This window comes from Megalobrama amblycephala, linkage group LG20 (genome assembly GCF_018812025.1).
Source record: "Megalobrama amblycephala isolate DHTTF-2021 linkage group LG20, ASM1881202v1, whole genome shotgun sequence".
In the NCBI taxonomy this organism is placed as follows: Eukaryota; Metazoa; Chordata; class Actinopteri; order Cypriniformes; family Xenocyprididae; genus Megalobrama; species Megalobrama amblycephala.
In genome coordinates, this window is record NC_063063.1 from 16,019,139 (window position 1) to 16,042,701 (window position 23,563).

At 36.9% G+C, this 23,563-nt stretch overlaps 1 protein-coding gene across 5 annotated transcripts in view; it reads right to left on the reverse strand.

Annotated features, from left to right (window-relative positions):
• mpp7a (MAGUK p55 scaffold protein 7a) overlaps positions 1-23,563 on the reverse strand; it is a 141,656-nt gene that overhangs the window by 112,593 nt on the left and 5,500 nt on the right. The window contains exon 2 of one of the 5 annotated variants that reach the window (XM_048171692.1): positions 18,289-18,313. The exons of the other annotated variants lie outside the window; for them this stretch is intronic. The gene's annotated coding sequence lies outside the window, so the exon portion shown is untranslated. The remainder of the gene's footprint in view (positions 1-18,288; positions 18,314-23,563) is intronic. 5 annotated transcript variants of the gene reach the window in all.

The following is a 23,563-nucleotide window of genomic DNA, read 5'->3' on the forward strand; positions in this document are numbered from 1 at the left end:
GGCATTTCAAGCAAAAATAATATTCAATGATCACTGGGAATTATTCAATAATTATTCGAAAATAGCACCCCTCCCCCGCATACATGCATGTATAGGTTACACACACATAAACGGAGAGAGAAAGGGAGAGAGACCATTCACGCGTTCAATCTCTTGTGTGCTTTTCTTAAAAGGTAATTTAGTCTGAAAAACAAGGAAATTGTTTGTCATATTTGTTTGCTTGGTTAGTGACTTTGTGGGTTTTGGTTTAATGCTATAGGCTGTAAGGACCTTTGAAATAATTGAAATCATTTAAAGTGATGTGATATAGAAATGTAATGCGTTCGAAGGACCTGGAACAACTTCATAGCTGTGCATTTACTAGAAAACAGTGGAACACCAGTGAACATTTTAACCAACCACAATCAAGCATTCAAAAGCCCAGTGGCATAATAATAATCAGGGTGCAATTTGTAGGGGGGGGACGGGGGGGATTTCCCCCCTTCTGGTCTATGTATCCCTGCCTCTGCTGAATTATTTTTAATTCAAAAAAAATATCCCTCCCGGGTGATGCTACTCCACAAACCACCAACAGAGCATATAAAATACCAAAAATAAAAATCTTTTTTTAAAACATCACCAAGTAAAATGCTGCATTTATATAGAACTGTCTCTTTACCACCACAACAACACTTTTCAGACGCGCATTCCGACTTCACCTCAGCGCCAGGCGCAAGTCAAACGAGCGCGGAAAAGGTAGGCTACAGGTGACTACGAGGGAGCTTCAAGGTCCTCTAAGCGATGTCACGCGTTTTTAGGCCAAAACATTTGTCACATACAGCAAACATCTCCTCACTATCCGCTAGCTGCCTGTCCCCTGAACACACTGTAAAAAAAACACGGTCTCTGTAGTCGCCACAAGCTCCAAAAACGGCAACAAAAACAAACTGGTCCAGCCTGGACCATGAATCATAATAAACACGCTCCAGCCAATAACCGACAAGAATGATTTTAAATGCGTTCATGACTGTTTCAGGAAGCATGGATGGGAGGGGATGAGGAGGGGGAGGGAGGGTCTAGCTAGCCTCTGTTTTGTTTGACAACACTTCAAACATCAACAGGAAGTTACTCCGCTCAGGATCGCTTAGAGCACCTTTCACTTGAACAACAGTGAATTGTGGTCAGATGATATGTTGTCAGGCTATGTCGGTAAAACTCAGAAAAATTAAAATGACTGTCCAATCAGCCGTACTGTGCTCGTGGCACACTCAAGAATTGCATGCGCAAATGCGCCGGCGCCTGCTGCATAATTACTTTATTATAGCTTAAATGAAGCGCAAAAGAAACTACGAACAATGACCGTCGTTGTTCTGTTGTAAGTTAAGTCATGAAATTATCAAACATGCGATTAAAGTTGCCTCAAAACTGTGCATGCATTTATTTGTTGACATGGTTTTAAATTGTTATCCAATTTGTTGGCCTTAAAACAACTTAAAAATGCACATACGTACACCAGGGAAATCTAAATTTTCTCGGGGGAGCATGCCCCTGTACCCCCCTACCAAACAACATTTTCTGGCCTCTGTAATTATGAAACCCTGTGTATAGCCCGGCTTATTCTATCTAATGAAATATGAGGTAAATGTGCATTTCTTCAAATGTGCGCACTTTTGGACTTAAATTTTGTATGTGTATGCACTGTGATCAAAAATAAATGGGACCAAACGCGATTGAATGTAAAGGTTTGTGTCTCGTTATTCTATTAATAACTACCGATTGATTTTGCATTTCTATCAGAAATTAAGAATTATTAGTGTCATTATAGTGGTGCAAATATCTAAGCTATCTAATACTTCAAATCTCAAGGTTAAATCAGAAGATTTTTTTGTAAAAATGTTTCTGTAACAGCTGCCAAAAATAGTATATAGCTCTACTATGTTTAACAAATTTTTTTTAACAAAAAAAAAAAAAAAACTTTTCAAATCATTTTTTTTTCACAAATTGCACCCTGATAATAATAATAATAATAATTAATGCACATACAAGGCAGTAATACAGCCTGGATGTGTCTGCACTTTTTTTATATAATTTGATGGCATTCAGTCAATTATTTCCTACACAGCTAATACAAAAGCAAAAGCAAAAATGTTAATTCATTTGTTACTTGTCGTACTAACTCTAAAGCAAATATTGACCAATACTTTAAGTCTAATCCCAGTACCTGGTTTGGGCAGATATTGTGTTTGTACTAAAAGGTTGTTTATTTACATCTAAAGAGTCTATGAAGAATAATTATAATTTCAATAATTTGGACTTTAATATAGATCTACCATAACTCGCCACTGGATAGGTGTATGACATTTCATTAATAGGTGATTGGGCCAAAGCCATCACACAATCTCAACCTCTTTAGGAAACAGCAGATTATCGAGTTCTTGAATTGGCCTTTTCAGCAGTTCAGCAGCACTTCATATGGAACAAACATTAGCACATCTGATCTAAAGCCAATAGCTGTTTATAGAAACTCCAAAACTAGAGTCTGGTTTCAAGTGTGTGTGTGTGTGTGTGTGTGTGTGTGTGTGTGTGTGTGTGTGTGTGTGTGTGTGTGTGTGTGTGTGTGTGTGTGTGTGTGTGTGTGTTTGTAAGAGATACCACTCAATGTCCAATACAGAAACAACAACATACCGTTTCCAAATAATTGGGCAAGATCAGACAAGATGTCTGATGACTAGATGCCTAGTCACCTACATTAGGAATGCATGATATATCAGCCACTGTATCAGTATCGGCCATGATACATGTTAATTTTTACTGTTATAGTTATCAGCCCGATTAGAAAATCAATTTATTAAAGCCGATAAATAATGGATTATTTCCTTCAGCTGAGACACTTCAGATGCACACTGTTCATCATGATGGTTTTGAATTGCTTAAAATATAATCAATCCTATAAACAATCCTGTCAATCCAAATGTTAAAAAAAAAAATGAGGAAAATAAAAAAACATGATGGAATGGTGCCAAAGAGGCTGTTATGGCAAATACAGCAATTTTTAAAAATGCAGTAAAATCACTGTATTTGTGGTGTTTGACATCACAGAAAATTCCCATGATGCAAAGGGAATAACAGTTATTTACTTTAAAGAGAATTTAAAGTATTATACTGGGTGATATACCGTAAATAACTGTACAAATTACAGAAATATCTAACAGTAGGGCTGCACGATTAATCGCATGCTTTTGTCATGCGTGTCTCGTCAGTAAAGCCGGTTCTGTGATTAGCGGTAAATGTCCATCACCTGCTTTCAAATGGAGTGGCACTTAATATACAGAGCCGTAGTTCGCGGACAAGCTACGCAATATCGTGTTCGTAATCGCAGATGAATCGCTTTCGATTACGAACGCGATATTGCGTAGCTTGTCCGCGAACTACGGCTCTGTATATTAAGTGCCACTCCATTTGAAAGCAGGTGATGGACATTTACCGCTAATCACAGAACCGGCTTTACTGATGAGACACGCATGACAATCTCGTGCAATTAATCGTGCAGCCCTATCTAACAGTGTAGTGATCTCAACAGAACACTGGTCTACAGAGAAAGAGATGCAATTTAGTTTCAGACCCTCTGAGAGCTTAAACTGGAACTCAGCTCTCATGTGCCATGGGAAAAGCCCACAATAGTTCAGAATGCATAAATGAGGTCATGAACAGTCGCTACACAACCTTACTGACGACATAAACCGGGACAGCGGCCTACAGTAGTAGTCTTTTGAGGTGACTGATTGAGAGCCTCATTGTGAGAAAACTATGAGAAAGACAGAAAGGGAGCGATAGATGTGTGCCCCTCTTCTCTATAATGGACTCCTTTGTTTCAGAGAGGTTTAAACAAAGCGAGCACTGGCTGCAGGGAGTTAAGGCCGCTGTGTCTTTTTCTGAATGAGAACAACTCACCCAAATCTGAGTGGAAGTGTAACACAATCAGAGCTCTTCAGTTTCACTTAGTTTGCCTCCCTCACCATCCTCTCCTATCATCACTTCCACATTCTTTCCTCTTTATCGATTCTGATCTGTTTTAGGCTCTTACAAGTATAGCATTGTCTTCTAGCAATTTATCTTTGTCCCCTGAGCAGAGGGCCTGGCCTTCCTTACACCCATGCTATCATTACACCACCATCACACTCATGCCTTTCTTCTCTACATGTGCATGTGGGGTTTGGTGCCAATAAACCTCCAGACCACTTCAACACACTCCATGATCACAGGAAATATACATATCCCACTCAAACAAACTTATATAAAAATGGTATCTTCTAAAAGCCGTGATCAAGCCGATGGTCGGCCAAAGTCGAGCTAGTTTTTGCGGTGTGTTCCACACATCGACAGGAGATTGACCGATTCACCATGTTGAATCTGCATCAGGACCGTCGTGAGAGAGAGATCACTGATTAGCTGTTCAGTTTAGAGAACGAGTCAGAGCATGAGAATACATGCGAAAGAGATGAAAGCAAACAAAGAAGCGAAGGCTGTAGGCTGTTCTATTATTATCTATACCGGAGCATTCCAATAACGCTAATATACATGAGCCGCCCGGAATAAATTAAGTGATCAGCATGATTATTGATATTCAAAATGCTAAGAAAGCGTGATCAGCATGGTTTTTTATTCAACTCAGTATTAATCATGAATTGTTTAAGGTTTATATATCTGCAGTCCTAGTTTCGGTTTCCCTTTTTAAATGACAAATATAGAGTATTGATACTTAATGATAGACATTTTTTCCTTACAACCAAAAGCTGAACGAATGCACATGCTATGTGGCTTTCAGCAATGTGTTCTAGCTAGGGCTGCACAATTTTTAAATTATCAAAATATCGCAAATGTACATATCGCAGCAGCTTGCGATATCTGCACGATTTTAATACTCCAAAAGATTACAAAAAGCACAAGTTTTAGGTTGACGCAGACAACAGAAAGTACACTGGACAAATGACTGTTACATAAGTGTGACATGCTTATTATTCAGTTAAATAAGCAATGTACTCATGCGCACAGAAAGCAGTCTCTTGGACAGCGTGTGATCCTGAATTCAGTTGGCTTAAGCAGCTTATATGGCCAAATACACACAAAATTGTCAAAATGCCCGTCTTGGTATTCACGTAAACACAGTCAGTTATGTCTTAAGTAGACTAAACAGAGAAAGCAAGAGCACGTGTAACAATATATTAGATCCGTGCATCTCTTCTAGTGACAAAATAAACCTGCTCCTGTCTGTGTGCTTAATGTTAATCAAACAACTCTTGTCGCTTTAATAAGTATCAGTATATATTTAATTTATACAGAGAAGACTAAGCACTAGTAGGGGTGTAACAGTACTCGTATTCGTACCGAACGGTTCACGGGGCAAGTTCCAAAAGGAAGTGATCATCCCTATGCCCTAAGTGATCATCCCTATGTGAGCAGGGATGATCACATAGGGATGATGTTTAAAATATAAAATGTATGTTTTTACTTGCAACAGTTAGGCTAAAAAAGGGGAAAAAAAAATTATGCCGTTAAAACAGCGACATCTGCTGATGGACACTGTGCTGCGTTGTCACGGGAACATCCCAGCTGAAGATAATGAGGAAATTACGCCGCTCCCTCTGCCAAGTGCATTCCAAATGGCTACATATGGCACGCATGTGCCCTGCTCACATAGGGATGATCACTTCCATTTGGAATTTCCACCGTGAACTGTTCGGTACGAATACACTTACTGTTACACCCCTAAGCACTAGTAAGCAGTGTTTTATTTTTGTTTTTTCAATTTCTGTTAAATAAACCTAATCTAGGCCTACCTGAAATCCTAAACCCCCTGGTTTACACTGACGTTAAAATTACCCTTACGTATGTTACGCTAGTGAAACACTGCTGTTCACTTTCAGAAGTCGTGGGGATGCTTTCTTCTCACAAAAGAATGGAACGTATTTTTGGTTTTTAAATATATTTAGATGTAATTTAAATTCATTTTACAAACTTAAAGCATTATCTTATTACATATCTAATATTGCATTATTTAACGAGTTATCGCATGTTGCATTTTTCTTTAATATCTCGCAGCCCTAGTTCAAGTGCAGCTTTTCAGCCCAGACGCAGCCAATGCGAGGCAACAGCACAAACGGCTTTTATCACCGCTAGTTCTTTGACATCGGCTTGGTGCGTCACAGCCTTTAGAGCTTATGGTACAGTCAGAGACAGGGGCGTAGTTTGTGGGGGGGGGGGGGGGGGGGGGGTAACCCCCCAATATTCAAAGCCATCAGTTACAACCCCCCCCAATACAATACAACCATACCAACAAATCAACCCCCCCAAAGTTGAAACCAAATCTACACCCTTGAGAGATCTGAGAATATGGTTCATGTGACCTTAACAGGGTTCAGTTGGTATGAACGCAATCTGTCTCAAATCATGGAAGTAAACCACTACAGATGATCTATAATTTGCATCTTTGCAAGCTCCCTGTGATGGTCACACTCATCATAGTATAATGCATTTCTCTCTCCTCTAGTTTTCAAATTAACTGCCTTAGGACAAAGCAAGTGCTGTTCTGTCAAGTTTGTGGCAAATTCAAAGCAACAAAAACATGAAAGAAACAAAGCTGTGATCTTCTAATTTTGAGTCATATCCTTGAACAGTTGTCTAGTATTCATAGTGGCATTCATGTTGTCGATACAAACTTACATTAGACTCAAAGGTATAATGTGAAAAAAAAAAACAGCAAGAGCAGGGTGGGTTAAAGGGTCATGAAACCCCCCTGTTTTAGCCTGGTCGTTCACACCTCTGAGCTGCAAAAACTCTGTAAAAATGGGTGTGTAAAGCTCTGGAAAAGTGGGAGTGTAGAGGGGCAGAAGAGGGGAGAGAACAACCAATAAAACACAGACATAGAACACACTCATTGTACAGAATAATGAATATTAATATATGAGCATGGAGAAAATGACAACAAACTCCCAAGCACAAGGGAGAAATGCGAAAGAATATTTAATAGGGCTAATAATAGGCTACTTTGATTACGTTTACGAGCACTGCAGTCTCAAAATCAGTCTTTTGTCTATTAGAACAATCGTGTCGTCGCGTTCAGATTGGCTACACCACTGTATCAGTGTCCAGTTTTCACATATAATTCATTTGAAGAAGACTTGATGAAATATGTGCATAACTACACCGTGGTGGTTAATGTTTGGTGCAGGAGAATGTGTGAAATAAAAACTTTAAACACGGATACTTTATTCTGTATGAGCTATGTGCCACGTGGCTAGTGTTATTAAACTCATCGCGGAGCTCTGCGCTGAAACCGATCATTTGCGCGCTCCGCGTGTATATCATAATAACAATCGTATTTTTCATGTGTTCGTATTCAAACTCCAGTTCTGACCACATCGCGAGCAAAATATAAACAACACGTCCTGCTGTGCTGACGGAAACATAGCCTACATATGGCTCGCGCATTTGAAGGCAGCTAGAGCAGGCAGAGGTGAATGAGCCGCACTTTTATGACATTTGAATTCTCCGCTGTAATGCGATCTCACGCAAACATATTTTCCATTTCTACTGGTAGATTACAGCAAAACAATCCACATGCACACAAACCTTTGCTCTGGTCGCATCTCAGGAAAACACATTGTGTTGTAGCACTGAGGAAACGAGCACCAATGATATGTCTCTGAATGACAAGAGACCGAGGCGAGAGAAGTGATACTTCCTCATGCATAATACCGCAATTATAATCTTATGCATACTACAGCGCAGTGATTGGATTGAATGAGCTTTATGTCATGAATATATGTCGAGAATTGCTCAAAACGGTCTACGTCAGCATGTTCGACCATGCCCATACTTGGGCTGAAAGTACACGATTACGTCAGATTTTGTGACGTTGCTCCGACTCAGCTTTTGAAACCGGAAGACAGAAATTGCTCTGAAAAATGCAAAAATAACCATTTTTCACTTATGAATAACATTAATGGGTACCTTTAGTGTTTTCAATGATGTGCAGCCTATACATATCTGTTTACATCTAAAAATGTGTTTTGGGGTTTCATGACCCTTTAAATCAAACTCCACTTTAGACCAAACAATTGAACCCAGCATGAAAACATCCTTTAACACGGCTAACAGAAGAATACGGCAAGGTGTGACAAAACAAGCAAAGAGTGAAGGGAACACTAATCCTGTTGTAGTGTAAAGAGATATTCAAAGCTCAATGTGCCCCATGGAGTCCAGACTTCACACCTCAATGGAAAGCAAAGCGAAGAGATCACTCTGTGAAATTAGAATCACAGTTTACACACAACTCATTTTAAATCAATGGTTGATGCTTTGAATCACAACAAGAACAGCACCAATTATTCTTGGAATAAAGAAATCTGATCAAAATCCACTAGCAAGGAACCTATGAATTAAAGGGTTAGTTCACCCAAAAATTTAAATTATGTCATTAATTACTCACCCTCATGTTGTTCCACACCCGTAAGACCTTTGTTCATTTTCGGAACCACTGATTCGAAACAAATGATTTGTGAAGATTCAAAGCTTTATGAAGCAGTGCTTTGAAATTGCCCATCACTAGATGTTGTGGAATAAAGTCGCTATTTTGTTATTTTTGGAGCACAAAAAGTATTCTCGTCACTTTATAATACTAAGCTTGAACCACTATAGTCACATGAACTGTTTTAAATACGTTTTTAGTAGCTTTCTGGGCATTGAAAAAGGGAGTGTTATTGCTGGCGATGCAGGCCTTACTGAGCCATCGGATTTGATCAAAAATATCTTAATTAATAAAGGTCTTACGGGTGTGGAATGACATGAGGGTAATTAATGACAGAATTTTCATTTTTGGGTGAACCAACCCTTTAACTGTCCTGAAAGACAACATCCACAACTAAATATTCTTTTTTCCCTCTCTTTAACATATTAACCACAAAAGACTATAATCATTATAAGGCTAGTGTTTGTGGATTACCAATGTTAGGAACAACTACAATGGATGACCAAAGTCAGTTAAAGCTCAAACAGCAAAAGGGGAACCCACTGTTGCCAGAACACCTAATTCAGCCCATAAACAAGCACTTAAATTAATTACCTTAATTACCTGAAATTACAGTACAACTAAATCAGAGCAACACCATAAAGCGACAAGTGATAAAAACTATTCCATGCAAATCTACATTTTTGTCCTAACCAGCAGTGACCACGGCAAGCAGCTGAACATTGTTGATTTTTTGTTTTTTCTGTAGCAAATTTTGTTGCTGGGAATTTATAAAGTCTCAGTGTAAGTTGATACGCAAATGCAATCTTCCTTTAATGCTCACAAATCATGCCTGTTGTTGCCTGTGCTGTTGTTACCTGAGACTTGAGTGATAGAGTGTCCTGAAATTACCTCAGTATCCATGAGGCACCAACAGAGATAGATTTCCTGTGTTTGAGTGAATGCATGTATTAATGACTGTCATGCTCTATGAAGGGCCTGAGGAGATTAAACCCTGTGAACGGATATCCAACTGGGGAAACCCTGCCAGGTCTTTCCCTTGACCTCCACAAACCAGGGTTACACAATCAGCTGAAAGATTCATTTCACTAAAACAGGTAAAATTAGAATCTAATTTAAGATTGCCAACATTCCACCTGAGTGAAAATGTAAGTCACTGTTTATATTATTATCTCATTAGGTCATAAACCAAAGAATTACAACCCTCAACACAGCCAGTATGTGAAGTCTAAAGTTGATACGAAAATCAAGAACAGTTTTCAAAATAAAAGATCATGTCTGGGCAGTTTGTAATGCTTTAAATCATACTCAGTCACTCAGAACAATGGATCATTTATGATCTGGAATTATCCTGGAAGAGTCACAAAAAGAAACTTAAATACCTGCCAAAGACTAATCCAAGTCTGTCCAGACTGATCCAATCAGCTCTGTGATCTCTAAGAGCAGGAGTGGAATTAGTGGGATCAGTTAATAAGGTGCTTACCAGGAAGTGATAAGCAGATGAATGCTCATGCTTACATCAGCAATATCCACAACATGGCAGAAAACATAAGGGGTGTGGGATTACAAATATAAGAATCTGTTTAAAATCTGCTGATCCTATGTTCTGACATGAAAAACTAAGGTGAACTACAATGTATTGGCTGTTCAAGGCAAAAGTATAAAATAGGGTTTAGACTTGACTACAGCGACCAAAACAGCACATTCTCAAACAATCCAGTTGAATATACATCTCCTGGTCTTAACTTCTGAGTTTCCTACAGGGGTAGTAGAACTGCATGATTCTGGACAAAATGAAGATCACAATTGTTATGTTTAAAATAGAGATCACAATTCTCCCACAATTCTAAATAGACCACTAAACAAAATAACATGCAATTTACTAGAGTTTCTGACAAAGTGTGCAAACTGCTGCAGTCCATTTAAAAAACAAAACAAAAAAAACATTCATTTCTGTTTGAATGAATGATTCAATGACTCACTCATGAAGACTTCATTACTGGATGAATCAATGTTTTTGAACAAATCTCTTGAATGAATGATTCAATTACAAAAACATTTTTTAACAGTCACTTGTCACCACCTACTGTAATGGATACATTTGATAATCTTTATTTGAAGCTTTGAGTTAATTTCAAAAGGTGATTTACTCTATTTTGTTTGTTACAGTAGACATCAATGTTTATATCAGCACTACAAATCCCAAATCCCAGTTCTATCCCAGTACTCCTGTGATAATTTGAATTATTGTAACAGAAATAATGATACTGTGTGGTTGAAAAGACTATTAAAAAGACTATCCGTTTTATACCTGTATATGACAAATGCTCTCTATGGGTCAGCGGCAGTGCCAACACAGATTTGAATGTTTCACTGTGATCGCACTTTTCAAAGGCTTAAAAGACAGCCAAATCACGGTCATTTAGGAATAAGATCATGTGGGTGTTTGAATAGAGATTGTGACCTTTTAACGATTAATCGTGCAGCTCTAATGGAAAGCATCCAAATATGCCTACTTCCCTATACAGCAGGCCAAAATTAGTAGTATATCCAAATTCATAGTATTTATAAAACAGTAGGCAAAAAGCACCCTGATGACCAAGATTCTGAAGCACGCAGCAAACTTTGGCAAATTTCATAGCAACAGAATTTGGTTGTCAGTCCTGTATTTGAGTACGTAAAGGATTAGTTCACTTTCAAATTAAAATTTCCTGATAATTACTCACCCCCATGTCATCCAAGATGTTCATGTCTTTCTTTCTTCAGTCGAAAAGAAATGAAGGTTTTTGATGAATACATTCCAGGATTTTTCTCCATATAGTGGACTTCAATGGAGCCCAAACGGTTGAAGGTCAAAATTACAGTTTACAGCGATCCCAGTTGAGAAATAAGGGTCTTTTCTAGAGAAACCATCGCTCATTTTCTAAAAAAATAAATAAAATAAAATAAAAATTTTATATGTTTTAACAATAAATGCTCATCTTGAACTAGCTGTCTTCTTCTTTATTTGAATTCCAGCAGTGTAGACACTGCTAAGTGTATTACTGCCCTCCACAGGGCAAAGTTTGAACTAAATTGTCATATACAATATGCTAGTGCAAGTACATAACAATTAGTTCAAACTTTGACCTGAGGAGGGCAGTAACACACTTAGCAGTGTCTACACTGCTGTAATTCAAATAGAGAAGAAGAAGAAGAGAGCTAGTTCAAGATGAGCATTTATGGTTAAAATGTATAAAATTAAAAAAAAAAAAAATTTTAGAAAATGAGCAATGGTTTCTCTAGATAAGACCCTTATTCCTCATCTGGGATTGAGTAGAACGTTTTGAAGCTGCAATGAAACTTTGTAATTGAGTAATTTTGACCTTCAACCGTTTGGGCTCCATTGAAAAAACCTTAATTTCTTTTCGACTGAAGAAAGAAAGACAGAACATCTTGAATGACATGGGGGTGAGTAAATTATCAGGAAATTTTCATTTGAAAGTGAACTAACCCTTTAATAGAGTTATGTTCACAGACAGTTCAGTTATTTACTGGAGTGGCAAATGCATTTTATAACCCAACACACATGCACCCGTAAATTTTCAGGAGCCACAACCACATTCTCGGAAAACACGTGCTGTGTGAACAGAACTGAACTGGACAACTAGCTGTCATACAGTGCAAGAGAGCCGTTCTGGACTGCACAAAAGTGTGTTGCGAGTTTTCATTTGGGATTTCGCTTTCGGTAACTTACAGCAACGGAGATATAAGCTATGTATCATCTGAAGGTATTAGATCATGTCATGGTTGTCCATTGGAGATGCTCCCATCAGCTTTGTTTTCCATGTGACTCAAATGCTCCAATCTCAGACCAAGATTTAAAAGCTGCTGTCAGTTAACGAAGATTTGATGAATGAACTTGCACTGACTAAGAAAACTGGGCATTCACCAGCCACTGTGGGCAAAACATTTTATTTTTATACCTGCCCCATCAAGGCAACCTGATTAAAGGACCATTCATTACAATAATGATAACTATAACCTTAAAGTTTTAATAATCAATCTAATTATATGATAATAGTGAAGTCCACACCACAACTATAACAATAACATAGAGGAATAATACAACTGAAAACACTTTCAGAATAATAAACAGAATGCTAAAATATTTTGAAGAATATGGTAAACTTAACAGTTGAATGGCCCCATTGACTTCCATATGTTCAGCAGAAGAAAGATATTCAAACATGTTTGGAACAACTTGAGTAAATGATGTCAAAATTTTCATTTTTGGTGAACTATCCCTTTAAAGCAGGACTCTGACACACACACACACACACACACACACACACACACACACACACACACACACACACACACACACACACATTCACTGTTTTCATAATACAATAGTGAGTCCCTTTGTCTGAGGAATATAAAGGAAGAGCATATTTTTGCATGCACCTGGCAAGAGTGAACCAGAAATATTACCTGAAAACCAGAAAGGCAATGAGAAAAGTGAAATCAATTCTCACACAATAGCTGAATCTTTCTGAGCAGAAAAAAATATGATTGTTAAAACAAGTACTAATTTCAAGCCTTTAGTTTATACTAAAACTTACTATTTTTGATAGTTACAGAAAAACTAAAACAAACACTCACACCCTCAAACTATTAGGCATACATTCTGACCTGAAAGCATCAAATTGCTCTGAAGAGTTCAGTCAGCAAATAAACAACTTGGCTCATTCAAATCCTAAACTGTATTCAAATGCATAACCAGACAGTTGGCATTTGTCCAGCATTTCCAACCATCTTGTCCCATGATGTGTGCAATCACACGGAGTCTGCATTTTGAATTATAATAACAACTTTGACAAGTCAACAACAGTCAAAAATCTTTTTTTGTTCATTCATAGACTTGAAATAAGAGGATAGGCATCATTGCTGTATACTGTTTATGGTAAAATCATTTTTATCTGCCATCAGACAGATCAGACATCGTTGCCATAATGTGTTGCTGTGGCTTGCTTGAATGACAGACTGGCATTATGACACAGCGAGCATGCTTTCTAACCTCATCTTTACCATTTTTCTTCTTTTGTTGCAATTATTGTTTATTGTACATTATATATATATATATATATATATATATATATATATATATATATATATATATATATATATATATATATATATAAAAAGACTTTATATATATATATATATATATATATATATATATATATATATATATATATATATATATATATATATAATGTACAATAAACAATAATTGCAACAAAAGAAGAAAATAAAGATATTAGAAAGCATGCCGCTGTGTCATGATGCAGTGCCATTATTATAATAACAACAATATACAATATTGTGACATAAATAAAAAAGACACAGTAGATATATCCACAATTGTGACCACACAGTGTTAACAATGTCTACTTTTGTAACATGTTTACAAGTACAACTATTTATAGTTTAAAAGTATACAGTATTAGGGCTGTGCCATTAATAAATGTATTTGATTTTGGCTTCCAACGATTATTAAAACAATATAATCGAGGTAAAAATTATTTTGCCATTTTTCTGTGCGCATGCTCTAGGATGAAGGGGAACATGGACAAGCAAAAATTGAGTCTTGTGTCTTGTGTGCACCCACTCCCATTTCCCCATCAATCCCATTTTTTTGTTTTATATACATTTTGATTAAAATGTTTGTGCACGCACTGTGCGTGTGTGACATCATATCAATCACACTTGCGGTAACCAGGGTTGCGTCAACAGATAATGATCATGTATCGACAATAGCCAGAGATATTGTCAAAAGCATCAAATCTTGGCAATATTAAGAGGATTTGGTATTTCCAATTAATGTAGGCCTGTTACATTCTTCTAGTCTATTATTATAACCATTAGGTTCGGCTTCTTTTATTATTAAATTAATATTATCTGTGCTGTGAGGATAATAAAAGATTAGGCTATTAGCCATCTTTGAAAATGTTTTAAACATTTTTTTAGGTCTATTATACAATGAATTATAGGCCTATAATTAAAATTATTAAGTGTAGGCTATAATATTTCCTAACACCGCAGTCATCAATGAAAATTAAGCACAGCTTTACTTCAAGCACTGACTTAAAAAAAAAAAAAAAACCTGTTTAACACGAAATACTATTATTCTCATTTGTTTCACTAGCCTATATGTACAGCTACAAGAGAAATAATGGAATAAATTAAGACAGTTATCAGCATATTATGTTGAAATTCGTCTCTGAGAGAATATGCTCGGTTAATGCAGCGTCAGACAGCTCAGTCACTTTTTACTTTCACTTTCTGTAGTGAATACTGACCGAGGTTGAGACTTTTTCACTGACATAACTTAAAGTTCATGTGCACTTAAAGGCAGGCGTCCCAAAACTTTTGGCAATATAGTGTATTTAACATTGATATAAATGATCACCCAGATTTAGACCTACCTATATTGTATTTATATAAAGCGTTCACAAGCAAATTTGCTTTATGCATTTCCCCGAAGTCGAAATTAGGCACATATAAAATGTCAGAAAAGCATAATTCATAGCTGCACGTCAATATCCATGGATTACTGGATCTTTGGCAAGTTGTAACGAACACTATATCGAGTCCAACCTTTAGTTTAATTGTTTATTTTACTCATGTTTCCCCTATTAAATCCAGTCATGCAGTAGGCTCTTTTGCCACTCAGTCTGGCTGAGGGGGTGTGATCTGACAGGAAAGTGACATCAATGCATACACACACTAAATATTACTGGCCAAAAACTAAAAATTACTAGCCAATGGTGATTTTGCCAATGTGTGCATAAAGGATTAAAAGTATGATACTAAGAACCTAGTGAGATGCACGGTCATCAACTGTATACATAAGCAGCATCCTAACTGAACTGGAACCTAATAAGTGTCCAATTTGGAACACTGTACATTAGTCAGCAACTCCATGTTACATGTAAATAGCGGTCTGCATGCAAAGTACACAGGAAACTCAACCTACAATTGATTTCAATACTGTTTGTCATCAGCATGTAGCCAAGCTAACAAAGGGATACTAAGCATTAGAGCGGAGGAATATATTTGTTTTAACAATGCATTGCGATGCTGATGTGAACAATTCTGCATTGAAGAATAAAAAAAAAAAAAAAAAACATTATTGTGATTATCAATATAATTATTATTATTAAAAATAATTTAAAAAAAAAAAATTGGAGGAAAATATGCATCAAGATTCATTTTATAATCGAATCAGCTCTGAATTATAATCTAATCAAATTGTGAGGCAAGTAAAGATTCATACCTCTAAAAAGCATAAAACTGATAAGCATAAAAACATTGCACACTAATACTGGGTAAAAAAATAAATAAATATTAGCACAAAATGGTGCATTTTAATTAGATATGACTTTATTCATATTTCCTGAATGACTACCATCTATAGGATGTATTTTTCAATGAGCTTGTAGCACATTGTGGGATGACATTCTCAGCAAAGGATACATGCAGGTACAATTTTATAAAGATGCATCTTTATAATTTGGGGTCTCTTAGAATGCAAGATAACTATGTTGCCTGCGTCTTAGAACAGCCTGTGTCAGGCACGACTTAAGATGACTTAAAATGCTGCCTCCATAGCCAACTCACTAGGACTATAAACAGAGTCCAAGTCTGCAGAGTATGTTCCTCCTATGCTTCTTTTACACGGTACTGAAGTCTCAAGCACTGCAAGTACTACAGTCATTATTATAGGAATATCTAAAGCTATAGGCTACTACAAGTCTATCTGTCATTAATATGGCACATCAGTTAACCAGAGAGTCGAGACATTATGGATTTGTGGACGTTTTCAGCCAACAAGCCATAAACAGCATCTAAAAAGAGGGTGGTGGGATAAAGCTAGTTTCAAATTACGCTGTAGCTCAATATTTGAAGCTTCCTCTCAGAGCAGAGAGGAGCCATTTGTGCTCGCAGTTCTGAAGGAAGCTCAAATATCATAAATAAAGCATTACTCTTCTTTATATTTTTGGAAGGGAAGGTGGAAAATGGTTCAGACCAGATGATAACTTGCTCAAAGAATCTGGAAAATATAAACTCTGGTGTATTTGTGGTCTTGACACAAGACATTTTGGCTCTCAACACCTTATGGATACAACTCCAAGTTCCTTTGAAGCATTTGTGTTGCTTGTCACCTTTTATTATGAGAAGACTGCAACGCAAAAAAAGCTTATCAAATCAGATAAACTAACAGATTAATTAACTATTTAAGCAAATAAACCAATCAGCTTTAGAGCCACTGGCACTGGAGTAACAAGCTAATGCTCCACTGGCAATGGTATTTTCAGAATAAAGGCAATTCACATTAGGGAAATTTTGGCGAATTTTCATGGCTAAAAACGTTCATTATCAAATGCATCAATGCATGAAGCACAGCTCACAAAGAAATAGCTTTCAAACCAAGCAACATTCTGTTGATCTACTAGGGCTCGGTATTGACACAATTTTCATGTTTCGATGCGATTTCTACTCGCATGCTTTCGATTCGATTCCGATTTCGATTCGATATCGATTATTTTGGATGTAGTATATCAGTTACAGAACATGGCAAATTTTCTAGAGGAAAAAAAAAAAATCTCTCAACTAATGCTGTAAACTACACACATGGGAGTCAGTTGGTACTATACTATAATATTCAAGGTTAAAATTAAATTATTATATTATATACACACTCAATTATGTTTTTTAATAATAGATAAGGTTTAGAATTACATAATCATATTTTGATTTGTTTTTTTTTTTAAATATAAACATTTAAAATCGTAAATGTGGTAAATGTGACGTTACATGACTTTGTTTACAAGTTATTTTATTGACGTCTTTCCGAGGTTGAAACACTGATTGAGCTATTACACGAGACATGATACGGATTTTGGTAAGATGTACTCTATCTTTTAACATTACTTCAGATGTTTAGTCATGTTTATTTCTCGCTGTAACTGGTATTAAAGCGGAGGGGAGGATGTTCATATGCGCTCCGTGCTGCCACTTCTCTTTAACTGAGGCACTACAGCGATCGGTCACGTCACAATAAACAGCACCAAAATGGTATTTATTTTTTGAATCTCATAATAAGATGGATGTCATGTGAAATCTGAGACTTTGCTTCATATCAAAAGCACAAAGATTATTGAGATTTATTGGATGGGAGGCGCGCTACATGTTCTGTTCATTCATCAACTGAAAACAGACTAGACTAATCGATTCTTGGGATTTAAGTATCAATATTGGTTCGTAAAAAGGAGAATCGATTAAAATCGAGAAATCAATATTGTTTAACCAGCCCTATGATCTACTCTGCAAATTCAAGTGCCAAACTTGAACCATTGCAAATTTAGCATGCCGAAATCTTTCACCCACACAAGAAATTTCAGATTGTATGGATTCCTATTGAAATTAATGCATTTCACCCATTAAAATTAACTGAACAATCATGTGATGTGACTGCACCTTAATACCGCAACATCTCACAGTGGGAGGATAAACTTATGAGGGATTAGGGTTGCAAAATTCCGGGAATTTTCAAAGCTGGAAACTTTCCATGGCAATTAATGGGAATATATGGGAATTAATGGGAATAAACAGGGAATTTGCAAAATTGCAGGTTAGCCTATAACAGGGTACTTACATGTAGTTGAAAAAAAACATCTTGCAACATAATTTTGGTTAAAACAACCTGCACATTCCTCACACAGCACACTACTTACTGCGGGGTTATTGAGGCCACACCCCCTGCAAAAATACAGAAAAAAAAAAAACTGTAATATTGTGAAACATAACTACAATTTAAAATAATGGTATAATAATTGATATACATAAAAATATAATTTACTCCTGTGATCAAAGCTGAATTTTCAGCATCATTTCTCCAGTCTTCAGTGTCACATGATCCTTCAGATATCATTCTAACATGCTAACACAACTGTTTCCAACAATGATAACAAATAAGTATCAACAAAGTATCAGCAAAATTAGTCTAATTTCTGAAGGATCATGTGACTCTGAAATAAATAACACATAATTGCTGCAATATATTTAATTTATATATTTACTAAATTAGAATTAATTGAATGCGAAAAATAACTTATTTCATGTTATGACCAAACAAAATGTTTATAATTGTTTTATATGATACATTTTATATAAATATTATAAATCTGTATAAATTTCCCAAAATTTCCAATTAATTCCCGTAAATTCCTGTTAAGTTTCCAAATTGGAATATTTCCAAAATTCCCCAGGTTAAGTTCCCGTGGAAACCGGAAACTTTCTGCCCCTTTGCAACCCTATGAGGGATTTCATATTTTGCACAATCATATTATCACACAAGTAATTTACACATAGAAGTGATGCAAGACATCAGTCAGAATCACCATCAGTCAAGAAATCCCCTGCTGGTCACATCATATGCATACCTACACTGTAAACCCTAACGCTCAAAATTAATTGGTTTGAGTAGGACAAACAAATTAAACCAATTAGTTCAGTCAAATGAACTTTTATGGGTATTTAGAACTTTTCTTTCACAGAACTGATATATTTTAGCAAACTGAACTGTTTCATTGTTTTGAGTTTTATGAACGTACTTCTTTTCATTTAAACGAACTTGAGTTTAACTGAAACGGGGCTGGGATTTCTATTTCCCAGCATGCTTTGCCCATGGCACTCAAAAGGGAAAGTAAATGCTAAAATAGTTTTTTTTTTTGTGCAAAATTTATGTTAAGTGGGAGATTTAGAAGTAATTAATGTTTTGATATGCCAATTTAGAAGAGTTTCTGTTAATGTGGGCTTTTGGAAAGTTACCATCATGGTGACAAGTGGTGCATGCGGCTTGGTTTGAGAGCAAGTATGTTAAATGCTTTATATTGCTGTACTAATTCAGCATGTGCTTAACCATGCTATTGTTAACATAGCAAATTAGCAAGTTAACATTTTGAATTAGCTTGTTATAGCTAGCTAAGTTTACACTAATAAAAAAAAAAAGTTCACATTGAGGTTACATGAAAATTTTAAGTTAAATGTATGAATTAGTGTAATCAAACATTTCAAGTTAAGAACAATTCAAATGTATGAGTACAAAATAAAAATCTGACAGTTCTGCTTACTTAAACTTTGAATTTCTTAACTGATTGCCTCAAATTTTTTTGAGTTTAGCCAACTTATTTGAGTTTACAGTGCAAGGTATGCCCACATGCTTAATACTGAATATAAAGCTTAATAATCCTATAACACACATCCACAATCCTTCACTTCCTCTTGCAGATTCCATGCTCATTAAATCACAAACAATTACACAATCTAGGCATGGGGAAAACAGCGAGAAATTTGGCAGCAGTAGACTAAGGGTCTGTAGCAGAGTTTTTGGCCTGGGGGCTTGGCTACTGTTGAACTCAAACCTGGGGTCTAGTGTGGGGGGTCTGGAGTGAGGCCCAGTGTTTTGAGTGAGATCTCAAAGAGCTGAGGCCACAGCCAAGAACCACTTCAGACAGCTGCTTATAACGAGAAGATTACTGACTGGCAGACAGAAAGGCACACGCTAATTGCACAAACTTCCATATAGGCACATACACAAAAGACACACAGACACACACTGACAGCATGTCTAAAGACTCAGAACATGAAAAGAACCAGCAGACCACAGACATGGACGAGAAGAATAAGACACCATGTGAAATGTTGCCAGTATTATCAGCAGCATTCCGAACAGGGCGCAAAGCCAAGCCGGCAAAACTTTCGCAACACTGGGCTAAATGTTGCAGAGAAGACAGAAGATGGTAAATGTACAGACATGACTTTCTAACAGCATCTTCAGGCATTTATGCATTTATGTCTTTATCAGTTGCAAATAATCTGGTTGCTCCTATAGTTCACCCAAAAACAAAAATTCTGTCATCATTTACTCACCCTCACCATCATTCCAAAACAGTATGACTTCTGCAGCCCATTGTCTTCCAATGTATGAACAAAAAAAAAAAAAATTCTCATTTATGTTCCACAGAAGAAAGTCGTACAGTTTTGTAAAGACATGAAGGCGAGTAGATGAAAAAAAAACACAAATGCAGGTTTACAAAGTGACACAGTGGATTATTTTAGTCTTGTTACTCATATTCACTATGGTATCACTAAATTATTAAAAGTAATGCTGAGCAGAAAGGAGGTTGGTTACGATGCGTGAAGCGGTCCATGGGAAATCTCTCATAAATAAAACACATTGGGATACAACCACTTGCGACATCTCCACTGATGTTACACAAGCCTGTCCTAAACAAGCTTGACTCTCCACAAGTCTTTAAGTTGATAAGTAGAACGATGCATTATCAGAGACTTCACATCATACTGCTTTCCTTTTCAAAAGTTCATGGGCTATGAGTTTTGTATTCCTCCTGCATGTCTCAAGAAGCACCTTCTTTACAGCCTGCCTGAGCTCAGCTTTCACAGGAAGTGCTGAAGAGGCAAAGACACGACAGGTCTGCAGAACAGGAGCACATATATCAAGTCAAGTTCTATTGATAACCTTATAAGAGGTGAATTTTGTATGCATGCTGCCACTATTTTCTTGGTCCCAAAGTGAGTTTGAGCTGACAGTGATTGATCTGAAATGGCTATTAAACAGCAATGGCAGCATGACATTTTCTGATCTGTAAGTACTAAGTATTGGTGTACAATGAACAACACAGACACAGACTGGCCAGATGGGAAATACGCAGCAGATCCATGGGATAATGTACATGTCAGCAGAACTGAACCACTGATTCAGATGCTGTATAGTCTAAAAGCAGCCCAGCTCTTTGAAATGAACACCTGAGCTCTGACACACTGCAAGATATAGTGATGACAAATGTATTCCTGCTAACAGTGCTCTGCTGGGTATGACCTTCACACCACATTCTTTTAAACGACTGAACTACTCACTTACTTCCCCCTCAGTTAATGATGGGGAACCAAGGCCACTGCACTGCTCATTTTTAAAACTTCCTTTAATAAATCACCAAAATCCAGAGAACGAGACTATAAAAATTTTGGGCACACACATGAATTAAGGCATGAAGTCTAACTGCACTGCAAAAATAAAGAACTATAATAGAGCTAGAAATATATACACATAGGGTTTAAAGGTCCCATGACATGCTACTTTTTGGATGCTTTTATATAGGCCTAAGTGGTACCTAGAACTGTATCTGAAGTCTCTTTCCCGAAATTCAGCCTTGGTGCAGAATTTCAGCCACTAGAAGCCAGTCCCACAATGATCTTTCCTCAGGATGTGCCGTTTCTGGGTCTGTAGCTTTAAATGCTAATGAGGAAGAGAGAGGCGGGGCAAGGCGGAGGGTGGGTGTGGCCTTAACCAGCGTACGGTACGGTACGGCTAATGTTGACAGTGGATGTATCGCAATGGCTCGAAGACGCGCAGATCAGTTTGACCCAGAATCTGATCCGGATGGAGAAGTTGCATCTCAGCGGTTACAGCAGGACATCTCCGAATGGTTACTTTAGTTGGTTTGTTTATACGTTATGCTGCTACAGTTATTATCATGTAGCTAATGCTAGCCTACATTGTTGGCTTATATATATATATATATATATATATATATATATATATATATATATATATATATATATATATATAAGCTATAGACACTAACCAGCGCCACTATATTATGCTCGAATCTCACTGTAGTAGCTAATTTTCTCATGGGCGGGCAAAGCAGAGAAAGGGGAGGTAACCTTTCCCCTTATGACGACATATAGGGAAGATTCCAGATTGGGCCGTCTGAGCTTTCATTTTCTCAAATGCAAAGCAAAATACCCAGGGCTCGGTTTACACTAGTGATGGGAAGTTCGGTTCTTTTCCGCGAACCGGTTCTTTCGGACGGTTCGATTCAATGAACCGGTTGTAAAAACCGGTTCATCGGTTCTTTTACGCTCCGACGTAATGACGTCATCCGCGATGACGTCGTCTATCGCGGGCCGGGATGAAAAAACTTAACACATTCAAATATATAAAGTCAGTAATCATAACATCAGTCAACTAAAACATTATAATCTGAAGCGTTTCTTACAATTTAGTTTTGCATGTAAAGCATCCAAACACATGACATATACAGGCAGTGATGTGCAAACAAAGTTTTACAGTTATAAAGTAGGCCTAAATAAATTAGTCTTCATCAGAACAGAAACCCTGATCCACTTACATTACGATTTATTTGTAATTAAATAAACTTACGTTTCGCCAGATTGGCCCCTCATTCGAGTCCTCTCATAGTTGTCCTAGTTAACCGGTGCTGTGATGTTACAGTTCAGTAGCTTCAGAGCGCACGCTGAATCACGCATGCGCAGTATCATCAGCTCACCGGTTCTCAAATCGGACACGTCCGAAAGAAGCGGTTCTCGGTTGTGTACTGATGATCCGAAAACCGTTGCAACCGATTCTACTCGAGAACGAGATTGAGATTCGAGAACCGCGAGAACGATTCAAAAGGAGTCGCTTGTTTGTTCTTGCTATAGTTATCTTTATATCATCTTGTTTAGAAATTAAATGGATTATTTATGAAACAAATAAATGTTTCCAATCTTTAAAAAAATAATTTGAAAGCACAACTGCACTACTTTCACTATATTGCTTTTTAAATAACATTAATATAGAAAAATAAATTTGTAGAACTATTTCTGAACATTATTGATCTATGTACAAAATATTATGTTCATGTTGGCATGTAGTTTATGTACAGTATTATGTACAGTATTATATGCTATCAATCTGCTATGGTGTATTTGGAAAAGCACAAAACACATTTGTATTTTGAATTAAGTCATAAACATATTTCCAGTATGTTTTATATTATCACACTGTCCGATGTTCAACAAAACTTGACTAACGTGCTTTTCGTTCTCTTGAAAAGTTAAACGCATGCGCAGTATCATCAGCTCACCGGTTCTCAAATCGGACACGTCCGAAAGAAGCGGTTCTCGGTTGTGTATTGATGA